We start from the raw sequence: 12,337 nt of genomic DNA, 5'->3' as shown, positions 1-12,337 counted from the left end.
CTGAAAGTGAAAAGTGAAAATGAAGTCGCTCAGTTGTGTCCGACTCTTAGCGACCCCATGGACTGCAGCCTACCAGGCTCCTCAGTCCATGGGGTTTTCCAGGCAAGAGTACTGGAGTAGGGTGCCATTGTCTTCTCCAAGTTGAGTTCTAGGCGCTAATTAAAGGAAACAGTATTTAGTGAGCAAATAACCTGTAGCACTATAGACTCTCCTTGGGTCTTCAAATTGTATCTTTCTTTTCAAAGCAAGTATACCCATCCCTCTTCCAGGGAAATAACCAAATTACCCATCTTAAAGGCCAGAGATCCCTAAATGAGGAGTGTTTCTCCATCAGATCTAGAATAAGGTTCCCTGTGGATCCAGGATAAGTTATTTCTTGCTCCATAGAGAAAACAACTTCAGGGAAAAAAACCAGAAACACTATTTGGAAAAACCTTAGAAAAGAAATAGAACAGCTTTTGTTGTTGTTCAACCGCCTAGTCATGTCCAACTCTTTGTGACCCCATGAACTGCAGCACTCCAGGCCTCTCTGTCTCTCACCAACTCCCAAAGTTTGCCCAGGTTCATGTATATTGCATTGGTGATGCCATCCAGCCATCTCATCCTCTGACACCCTCTTCTTCTGCTCTCAATCTTTCCCAGCATCAGGGTCTTTTCCAATGAATTGGCTCTTTGCATCAGGTGACCAAAATACTGGAGCCTAAGCTTCAGCATCAGTCCTTCCAGTGAGTATTCAGGGTTGACTTCCTATTCGAGTAACTGGTTTGATCCCCTTGCTGTCCAAGGGACTCGCAGGAGTCTTTCCCAGCACCACAGTTCAAAGGCATCAGTTCTTTAACGTTCTGCCATCTTTACGATCCAGCTCTCAAACATGACCACTGGGAAGAGCATAGCTTTGACTGTATGGACCTTTGTTGACAGAGTAATGTCTCTGCTTTTGAACACACTGTCTAGGTTTTTCATAGTTTTCCTGCCAAGAAGCAATCAAAACTTCTGCTTTCATGGCTCAGTCACCATCCACAGTGATTTTAGAGCCTAAAAAGAGGGCTTTTCCCCTACTATTTGCCATGAAGTAACGGGACCAGAAAGTTATGACCAACCTAAATAGCATATTAAAAACCAGAGACATTACTTTGCCAACAAAGGTCCGTCTAGTCAAGGCTATGGTTTTTCCAGTGGTCATGTATGGATGTGAGAGTTGGACTGTGAAGAAAGCTGAGCACCGAAGAATTGATGCTTTTGAACTGTGGTGTTGGAGAAGACTCTTGAGAGTCCCTTGGACTGCAAGGAGATCCAACCAGTCCATTCTAAAGGAGATCAGTCCTGGGTGTTCATTGGAAGGACTGATGCTAAAGCTGAAACTCCAATACTTTGGCCACCTCATGCGAAGAGTTGACTCATTGGAAAAGACTCTGATGCTGGGAGGGATTGGGGGCAGGAGGAAAAGGGGACGACAGAGGATGAGATGGCTGGATGGCATCACTGACTCGATGAACTTGAGTTTGAGTAAACTCCAGGAGTTGGTGATGGACAGGGAGGCCTGGTGTGCTGCGATTCATGGGATCGCAAAGAGTCGGACATGGCTGAGCGACTGAACTGAACTTAACTGAATGGGACCAGATGCCATGATCTTAGTTTTGTTTTGTGTGTGTGTTTTTTTTTTTTTAATATTTAGTTTTAAGCCAGATCTTTCACTCTCTTCTTTCACCCTCATTAAAGGGCTGTTTAGCTCTTCTTCACTTTCTGCCATTAGCATAGTATCATCTGCATATCTAAGGTTGTTAATGTTTCTCCCACCTATCTTGATTCCAGCTTGTAACTTATCCAGCCCAGCATTTTTCATGATGTGCTCAGCATGTAGGTTAAATAAACAGAGTGACAGCAGACAGCCCTGTGGTATTCCTTTCTCAATCCTGAACCAATCAGTTCTTCCATACAGGATTCCACCTGTTGCTTCTTGACCCACATACAGGTTTCTCAGGAGAAAGGTAAGATGGTCTGATATTCCCATCTCTTTAAGAGTCTTCCACAGTTTGTTATGATCCACACAGTCAAAGGCTTTAGCGTAGTTAAAGACTAGGAGTAGAGCAGTTCCTGGTCCATATCAATTATAAAATCTGAGGAGACATTTGGGAGGCCCAAAGATTATTTTGAGACTTAAGCAGTTGAAAGATTAGTTTTGTTTTGTTCAGGTCTGTGCTTTTCCATTAAAAGATTACTAGCCTCTTGTTCCTTTGCTTTGTATTTATTCATCTTATAGTGCTTTTTAAATTTTGTTTTTCTTACTCTTTTTTTTTAATTTTATTTTATTTTTAAACTTTACAGTATTGTGTTAGTTTTGCCAAATATCGAAATGAATCCACCACAGGTATACCTGTGTTCCCCATCCTGAACCCTCCTCCCTCCTCCCTCCCCATACCATCCCTCTGGGTCGTCCCAGTGGACCAGCCCCAAGCATCCAGTATCGTGCATTGAACCTGGACTGGCGACTTGTTTCATACATGATATTATACATGCTTCAATGTCATTCTCCCAAATCTTCCCACCCTCTCCCTCTCCCACAGAGTCCAAAAGACTGTTCTATACATCAGTGTCTCTTTTGCTGTCTCGTACACAGGGTTATTGTTAGCATCTTTCTAAATTCCATATATATGCGTTAGTATACTGTATTAGTGTTTTTCTTTCTGGCTTACTTCACTCTGTATAATAGGCTCCAGTTTCATCCACCTCATTAGAACTGATTCAAATGTATTCTTTTTAATGGCTGAGTAATACTCCATTGTGTATATGTACCACAGCTTTCTTACTCTTTTTAAACCTTCTACCTCCAGTGCTTAATTTAATTCCATTGTTTGTAATTCAGTGTTGATTGCTTACTTCTGTGAATTTTATCTCTGCAGAGCTGAATCTGTGTCACATATTTTTGATATGCAACATATCATCATTTGTCTTGTTCTGAAATTTTTTTGATTTTTTTGGAGCCAAGAGGAAATCAAAGATAGAATACATTTCAGTATGTCCAAGTTAGATATTTGTACTTGTTTCTAATTTTGCTTTTGTTTCCTAGTTTTATCAGAGTTTAATCAATGTATTTGATTTTTATTATTTCAATTTTTAAATGCATCTCTGTTTTTAAATTTGATCTGAGTTCATTATTTTTGCAAATGTTACAAGAGAACTTGCAAAGAAGACACATTCTCTGTTAGATACAATGCTCACTACCTATCTTTATATAAGATGTTTCATCCACAAGTTTTTTTACCACCCCCATTTTGGATTAATATTTAAGTTGACTGGATTCTGTCTCCAAGTAATTTTTTTCATAAAAATCTATAAAGACTGGAATTATAAGCTATTGCATAAGTATATTTTCATTTCCTCTACATGCATATGATTTGTGCTTTGTTATTTTATGGTCATACCATTTACCCTTGATAGTCTATAAACACCAATCAATTCTGCATGTAATCATGAGAAGTGCTGGCTTTAGTGACCAGCTTCTTCTGATCAGATATTTATGCAATGATTTCTTCATTGTAGATGCCAAGAGACTTCATCATGATTAACACCTTGTTTGCCTTTTTCCATATCTATCATTTTCTAGTCAATTGTATTCATCTTATTTTTATTTTGTATAGTTACAATTTTTCTCTCTCAAAACTTTCATATCTCTGAATTTGATTTCAAACGCACTTTTTCTACATCCATCTTCTCATTTCCATAATAGTTTTCTCATTTTCTATTATTCCTTTCTTTAGCTTATTTGTTTTAAAAGAATAATTCTATTTTATCACATCATCTTTTTATATTTATTCTTTATTTTATTTAAATAGCCCATTTATTTGATTTTTTTAAATCATAAAAGTTAGTGTTTTATCCAAAAGTGTTTCCTGTATCACCCTGCTTGTTTAGAACTGTCTCTCCTTTTTACCTTTTGCTTTTTTAGTGTTAAGTATCTGTGCACAGATCTCTTGCTGAATTTATTCTATCTATAATTCATCATCAAACAGCCACAGTAACTTACTAAAGTCACTACTTGCATCAGAATGGGAGAGTAGACTCGCTTTGTCTCAGGTCTTATTTTTTCATTTGCAAACTGGTTTTTATTGTTTTCTTGGAACTTAATTTGGATATCAGACTACTAATAGTTTGAAATATCTTTTCAGTTTTTAGCTCTTTGGAGACAAGTAGGCCCGGTGGGTTAAGGAAGAGTTAAGTAGCCTCGATTCAATTTTTTTCTATGTAAGAAAATGTGTTCTGTTTAATCTAATAAATTTAGCCTCAGACTGTAGTCATTGCTCCCTACCACGCAGGCCTTGCTGATACAAAGTCAAGTCCCTATCCAGCTCCAGGGCTGAGGGTGAAGACATGGAGCACACTCATTTCTGCTTTTGTGTGATACTTGACTATCATCTCTGCTTAAGAACATCATTCAAAATCTATAAAGCTGAATTCCAGGTAAACGCTGCCTCTAAAACTTTGCATGATCACAGCCTTTGTCATTATTTTCTCCAGCTCAAGTGAAAGTGAAGTCACTCAGTCATGTCCGACTCTTTGCAACCCCATGGACTGTAGCCTACCAGGCTTCTCTGTTCATGGGATTTTCCAGGCAAGAGTACTGGAGTGGGATGCCATTTCCTTCTCCAGGGGATCTTCCCAACCCAGAGATCAAACCCTGGTCTCTTGCATTGCAAGCAGACGCTTTACTGTCTGAGCCATGAGGGAAGTCTCTCCAGCTCAAAGCAACTATAAATGGCACTTCCTTCACTGAGCTTTATTTTCTGTTTTACTTTGGTGAGGAAGTGGACATGATATATTGCCCGTTTCCCAGTCTTCATTTTCTCAAATAAAGAATTCTTGATTAGGATTTTTCAGGATCACGTTACTTGTGTTTAAAAGAAATTTGGCATCCTTGTTGTTTCTGGAGAGAGATGTATTAGTTACTGATGTCCTATTTCACTTAGGCTAAGGTTGTCACTGTTTCTAAAAGATATTAAACTGATAATGTGGTTGTTCCTTAGTTTATTATAGTTGACTAATTTTCATTGTTTCTGATCATTTCAATAATTTTAAGCAGAAATTTCTATAAAACGTTCAGTTCTTTGACCAGAATAACATGATGTTGCTATCCAGGACTTTATCTTAACTAAAATTATTGTTTTTGTTGCTTTCAGGCATGAAAGATTACTTACATTAATACATATTCTTAAATCACAATATTTTTCTTTTGTATTTTGTATTATTCACTACCCTCTGGTACCTAATTTTACAAAATCCAATTTAGCCTTATTTTGGCTTTCTTATGAGTAACATGTTATTTTTTTGTACATGAATACTTGAATTTCATGACTTTCTTCAGGATGGTAGAGGGAAATACTCATCATGTGAGCTTCACTCATCATATTTCTGTCTCCATAAAAAAGGAACATAACCAGCACTGTTATCATCACAGTGAAGCATTTTTAAATAGTTTCCAACGTTCTGTTTCCCACTTTTCACTCATCATCATTGAAAGGGAAGCTTTAAAGCTTGATGCGAGGCAGCCATTCTCTGTTTCCTCTACAGAGTGGCTATAGCATATGGAAGGCCATTGCTCACTGTGGTCATGCTCTCTTGCTTTTCTTCTCTTGTATGTATCTGCCCAGAGTGAAGTGTGTTCTCTTTCCAACACTTGGTAACATCACTAAGGCCAGTCCTGTCCCTTTGGGGGAAGGTCTGCAGTTTCCAGTTTTTCATTCATAACTAAGAGAGTCAAGTCCTTTTGAGAAGTTGTAAAAAACACCCTGTAAATATCTAAGCTGCTTCCCCCAATAAAGAAATAGCTTGATGTTATATTTCAGTGTTCAGTTGGCCCTTGCATCTACTTCATTTAGCAAAGAAATCCAGGGTAGGCAGAGAGATGACTAATAAGCCTCTGCAAAACACCCATGGGGTCACAAAAGAGTTGGACATGACTTAGTTTATGGAGGCTTCCCTGGTGGCTCAGTGGTACAGAACCCACATGTCAATGTAGAAAGCACGGGTTATGCCCCTGGGTTGGGAAGATCCCGTGGGGAAGGAAATGGCAACTGACTCCAGTATTCTTTCTTGCCTGGGAAATCCCATGGAGAGATGATCCTGGTGGGCTACAGACCATGAGGTTGCTAAAGAGTTAGACATGACTTAGCGACTAAAACAACAACGACAACAAAACTCCCATAAAGTAATTCTCTGATTTTAACTACTTTATTAGTTTTGTTTTCCTGGTTCCTGGTGGATTCTTTTGTAATGTGGATGTGAACCTTTAATTAATATTTTTTTACAATTTTTAAGAAGAAAGAAGATGTTGTAAAATTTGGAGAATTGCTTTCATGGCCTCTTTTTTTTTTTTTTTTTAAGTTTTTGGGTGTGCATTTGTTTATTGAATTTATGAAATATAATGCCAGATTCCAGACTCTGCATTGATAGTTCCCTTTCCTGATATAGGAATAGCATTGATATGTATGATTGAATTTATCTTGTGAGAGGAATTCACTGGAGCCACTCTCTTGACTGTTTTCTATAGTATCTACCCCATCTATTGTAATGGCTCCTTAAACTCTTAGCCCAATTTATTGGGCCACCACTTGCCTCTGATAAACCATTTCTCCTGACACATGAACGTGGCTGCTGGGATGGTTCCATTTGTTACTGTCAATAGAGATACAGTATAACTAGCATGTTGGCTCAAGTACTTTTCCTTGCTGTTGTTATTCAGTCACTAAGTCATGTCTAACTCTTTGTGACTCCATGGGCTACACCACACCAGGCTTCTCTGTCCCTCACTATCTCCCAGAGTTTTCCTTAACCTGACCTTATGTATTCTGTATCTGGCTGAAATTCTAAAAGGGAATGGTAATGTAGTGACTTTTCATCATGAATACAAGTTCTCTTTTCTTCAGTATTTTAGAGGCAAGAAGAAGATGATAAACCACATATGTGTCCTCATAGCCCCATTTTTCCTTACAATTCTTGAATTATAAACTTTGAAAGCAGTAAATATTTGAATCTCTGGAACTTTAGAAAGAGAAAACAATAAAGAAGAAAAAAGCAAACAAGGTCTTTCACATAGCAAACACACGCATGGATTTCTCTGCCCATATTCAAACACGGAGGGATGATTATAAAGCTATGGGATGCTATCCTACCCAATGTTCATCTGAATCTATTTCTGTTTTTATAACACATAGCTCAATTAAATGTGAATTCTTCTGTAAATCAAATACTTGGGAGGAAGGAAAGCAAGAACAAATAGATTGTTTTGTTATCAGTGAATATGATATTGGACCAATTCACTTTCACAAAGAGAAGGGAGACAAGATCATTTAGGCCTGGATGATAGCTTGATTTTCAAAAGGACATGGTGAACTTCTAGGAGTTTCCCTATTTCAGGTATTATGCTTTTGTCCAGTTACCTGTAAACTAACATTTATTTTACTAGTTTTACTAACAGTTCTTGGCACTTCAACAGCATCCATATTGCCAGTCACTATTATGGTTATATAACTTTCATACTGAGAGAGCCCACAGTGTCTGAAGAACAGAGACGTCATGAGTCATTCAGTGCAAAGATACCGGACACTATATTGAGGGAATAAGTAGTTCCAAAAACACTGACAGTATCTGAAATAGGCTTTGGGTTAGTAATTTGTGCTAAGCAGTCCTAAGTACTCATAAGTGGAGTGTGAGCACACAGCAGCATAGGAAGAAAAGTTAAACAACTGTCACTCTTTTCAGGAACCCACTAATACATGGCTAAGAATGCATTTTTCATATTTACAGATGGAAATAAATGAGCTATAATAAGCTTCTAACTGGGCTTTGAGGGTTGGAAGTAGTATAATTATAATATTTGGAAATGCAATGGTATTTAAATGGATACCACAGCAACTCACAACCCAAAAGCAATTTGTATTTTGTTGTCGTACATGCAACAATATAAAAGAAAAGAACATAACGAACTAGTTTTTCCCCCAAAGGAACTTGACCTCCTTGGTGGAAAAAACAAAAAAGAAGAAGAAAAATAAAATTAAAAACAGCTGTTTGGCCTAAAGGAAGAAAAGGATTCCCCAATGACAAATTTACAATCAAGAGGAAATTGGGTCCACAGAAATGAAATGAAGATAGCCAACATGCTTGTCTCTAAATTTATATAAAATAGTTTAAGTTTCAAAGGACAGGAAGAAGAAATGTCTCCACCGGACCAAACTTTACAGTTACTCCCCAAAAGGAAAAAGGAGGAAAGAGGAAACAAACGGCAGTATTTGTATATATTACACATTTCTGAATTTTCTTTAAAACTGCCACAAAATTCCAATATATCTTTAGCATACTTAACACAGCTACATCAAAGATGGGCTGATGCTAAGCCCTAACTCTAACCACATCACAGCTTGCATCATAATGCAGAGACATCAGATATGCCCCATAACAAGAATAAACGTTTCTGAAATGATGGAATAAAACATTTAAATTTAAAAATATAGATCTTATTTCTTTAGCAATTAAATGAAAACCAAGCATGCCAAGGGATTAGAACAAGAAGTGTTAGTGAAACCTGGGCCTTCATTGATCAACTCAATGCATCTAGAAACTTTAAACTGACTTTCTTAATTCATATGAAAAAAATTTTCATTATTACATATAAATGCATATATATATTTTTTTTTTTTTCAGTGTACCACTCTTGGCTTTCACAAGAACAGCCTGAAATTCTTAATGTGTGCCAGGTCCTACACTAGGCTCGCAACCTATGTTATACTGATAGGCAGGATTACCAAATGCCTTACTTGTTGATTTGAAAAGTGAAAAGTGTTAGTTGCTCAGTCGTGTCCTACTCTTTGTGACCTCATGGACTACAGCCCCCCAGGCTCCTCTGTCCATGGAATTCTCCAGGAAAGAACACTGAAGTGGGTAGCCATTCCCCTCTCCAGGGGATCTTCCCAATTTAGGAAATGAACCCAGGTCTCCTTCATTGCAGGTAGATTCTTTACCATCTGAGCCATGAGGGAAGCCTTCATTCAGTCAAGTCTGACCCCTTGTACCCCAGGGATGTAGCCTACCACATTCCTCTGTCCATGGAAAATTCTCCAGGCAAGAGTATTGGAGTGGGTAGCCATTCCCTTCTCCAGGGGATCTTCTGAACTAGTGATTGAACCTGGGTCTCCCGCATTGCAGACAGTCTTTACCATCTGAACCACCAGGGAAGTCCCTGTTGACGTGAAGATAACTTAAAAGTCTCAAACTATTGGTTTGGCCAATAAGTTCATTCTGACATTAATGGAACATCATTATATTCCATAAGATATAATGGAAAAGTACTAACAAACTTCTTGGCCAACAACTATAATCCCATGGCCTTTGCTTAATAAATAAATTTTATTTTAATCTGCTTTAGTGTCATATCCCAAAAGTTAGAGTTCATTTTTCAATCAGTTGATTTAGTTCCATTCTTTCCACTGGACATGGGGAGTGGGGTTAAATCTTCATAGTTGATTAAGATCTCATGGAATCCTAAGGACTCCTACTTCAGTTATCAGTTTGTGTCCCTGCCCTCTGTTCCTGTCACTGACTTTTCCCTTCACCTGCCCCAACATGAAGTGGTTATGTGCATTATGCTTCCTTCTGAACCAAAGTGAAATTTTGCCAAACTGTCCTGTCAGAGGAGTAGCTCGAAGGCATACATAAATCACAGGATAAAAACTTTTGAGATTATTTTCTCTAATAAATATACTCAGTTTTTTTCAGTTAGAAAGAACTCCAATTTGTTATGATTTCCTTTAGTTACCTCTTGATGGTTTTGATAATATACCCATTGCTTGGTGGTACATAAAGATATTCACAAAAAAATATAAAATAAAAAGTCCATTCTATATGCTCTTTTGAATGGACATAATATTAAAAATGCAGATGGAGGTAATTATTGATAACAGAAAAAATCCTTTAAAATATCCATGCTATTCCCAATGGCAACAAATGATTTCTGCGTGAATAATACAATGTACACAACGTGAATAATAGCTGGACCATTCTTTTCAGCATATCATGCTAATATCAAAAGGAAAAGAATAATGATAACTGACGACATCCCAATTCAATAGAAAAACAGAACCACAGATGTTGTGGCTTCTAACCAGGATAGGCTAGACCCCTGACAAGGAAACTCTCTGGTGGCCAGAACTACTGAGCACACATCTGGAAACCAAGAGACACTAAAACTTAATGTGAGCTCTGAAGGGCCCAGAGAGGCAAGGCAAGTTTCCAAATGGAAAACTCGCACAATTTTCTACAGTTGCTTTGCCTGAAATTTAAATTATATATTACAGAGTTGGGGAGTCTTTCTGACTAAATGTGGCGGGGGGATAGCAAATAATTTCTAAGACAACTGAAAGAAAATCATTTTTCTTTCAAAATATTGACTACAGTCTTTGTGTGTAAACATGAAAAGAACTTTCTGCAAGCTGTTAAGATGATGCATACAGAAGAGGCATTAATTATCTCTGTGAGGATCTTGATGGCAAACTTGACCACACTCATAACAAAAGAGCCACAAAAGGAATACATTGTATGGAGGTTCTTCCAGCTCAGATTCTGCCAGCCACAGTGGATGAGGAACACCTTTTGAAATTTAACAACCAGGGTTATAATCTACAACCAGGAGCTTGGAACGAAATGTTCAAAAGGTTTTCTGCCTTTTGAAGACACGGGTTCCAAAATGCTTCCAACTGAATTCATGCAGCAGATACGCTGCATTTATTCAAGAAAAATTCATTTATTTTTATCCATCTGTTAAACAGACACACGTCGCAGATACATACATATATGTATCTGTGCACGTAGACACATACAACCTCAGAACTGCGTAAAAGGAGTAGTATCATAAAGGATTCCAGCTAAAAGTGAAAACACCTGATTTGACACTTTAATTTTTCCCATCATTATTATCCATAAGCACTGAATGCTCCTTATGTATTTTTTAATCCTGAAAATAGTTTGCAAGGCTGCCCTCTCCCTGATTGTTTCCTTGCATATCACCTCAAACTCTGGGAATACATGTTTGGATGCAATTATCACAAATTTCTAGCAGATTCAAAAGGATTTCATTACATTTTGCACTGAACACATTTTGAGAGGCATTCAATTTGTCTCCCATCCCTGACATAATGTAAGTAGATTTTTACAAAGTCTTTAGGATTTTGTTTTAACCGAGTCAAATCGTTGGGTGCCTAGATTTTACAAAGCAAGTGTATTTTTAAAATATAGTTAGAATAAAGGAATTTGATTACTATTTACAGGCATTCAGATTTTCTATAACCTATGGGTCCCTAGATTTGACAAACCAAAATTTATATTTAATATTAAAATGAGGGATTTTATCATCAATGATAAAAATATTTAAACATTTCAAATAAAGATTATGACAGCAGAGAGATCTTTTGAGTGATCTAAAAAAAGCAGATAGGGTCAGATAGGTATGTGTGAGGATAACAAGGGATGTTGATAAAGACAGTCTGCTGCAATTTTTTAAAGTAGGTGAAATGAACCGATGTTCTCAGAATTAAGACATTCCACGAGAACCACATAATACACAGAGTTGGAAATGTCCCCTCAAGTTTATCCGGAAGGACTTGCCATTCCAGGCAAAAAGAAATCTTTTTCCCTCTCTTTTCACACTTTTTCTCACAACCCTTCTCATACTTTTTTTTCCAAGTGACATATCTAGTCCCTTTCCTTGAAAGTCGACACTTTCCTTCCTACCTGGAGGTCTACTGTCTCCAGCAAGACACAATCTGGCCCTCAAGGGTGACATGTAGTGTCATGATGTTAATCCACTTCATATTCCTCTAATACTGACCCACTGCCTATTCCTCATCCCGCTGCCGTCACCTCCCTCATCTGCCCTTTCCTTTGTCCTACATTTCTATCACAATACTCAGTTTTCTCTTCAGTTCACTTAGTTACCTGAATGTTAGACACTTTTTTCACGTATGTGAATGAACTAAGAATAAAACCATTTCTGCCATATTACTTTTCTTTGTTTTCATTTTATTTTCCTATTATTCTTTAAAAGCTTTTAGCATCGCAATCAAGTGAATAATAGAATGAATATTATCCAAGAAAATGTTTTAATGCCTGCTGGAAAAAAAAATTGTAGTCTGTAAGAAAATATCCTAGTTTTTACTTAAAATCTTCACATCCCTGTGCAAATATAAAATCAGTAATGGATAATTTTCTCTACTCATTAGATTCCTCACAAGTTGTATTTAATTTCTTCTGAAATGCCTAAATTTATTACACAGCAACTCCAAACAAAAAAAAA

The 12,337-nt window shown here is 37.3% G+C and overlaps 1 protein-coding gene across 27 annotated transcripts in view; it reads right to left on the bottom strand.

The window, feature by feature from the left end:
- LOC147361797 (uncharacterized) overlaps positions 1-12,337 on the bottom strand; it is a 331,684-nt gene that overhangs the window by 108,912 nt on the left and 210,435 nt on the right. For 21 of the 27 annotated variants that reach the window (XR_015138284.1, XR_015138282.1, XR_015138283.1 and 18 more), the window contains one exon: positions 3,736-12,337. This exon is cut by the window's right edge and continues 22,917 nt beyond it. The exons of the other annotated variants lie outside the window; for them this stretch is intronic. The gene's annotated coding sequence lies outside the window, so the exon portion shown is untranslated. Of the gene's footprint in view, positions 1-3,735 lie in introns of those variants that run through there. 27 annotated transcript variants of the gene reach the window in all.

Source organism: Bos grunniens, chromosome 12 (genome assembly GCF_055505025.1).
Source record: "Bos grunniens cultivar Pamir isolate PY7600 chromosome 12, Bosgru_T2T1.0, whole genome shotgun sequence".
In the NCBI taxonomy this organism is placed as follows: Eukaryota; Metazoa; Chordata; class Mammalia; order Artiodactyla; family Bovidae; genus Bos; species Bos grunniens.
Note: the sequence above shows the minus strand (reverse complement) of the source record. Positions and strands in the feature narration are given on the sequence as shown.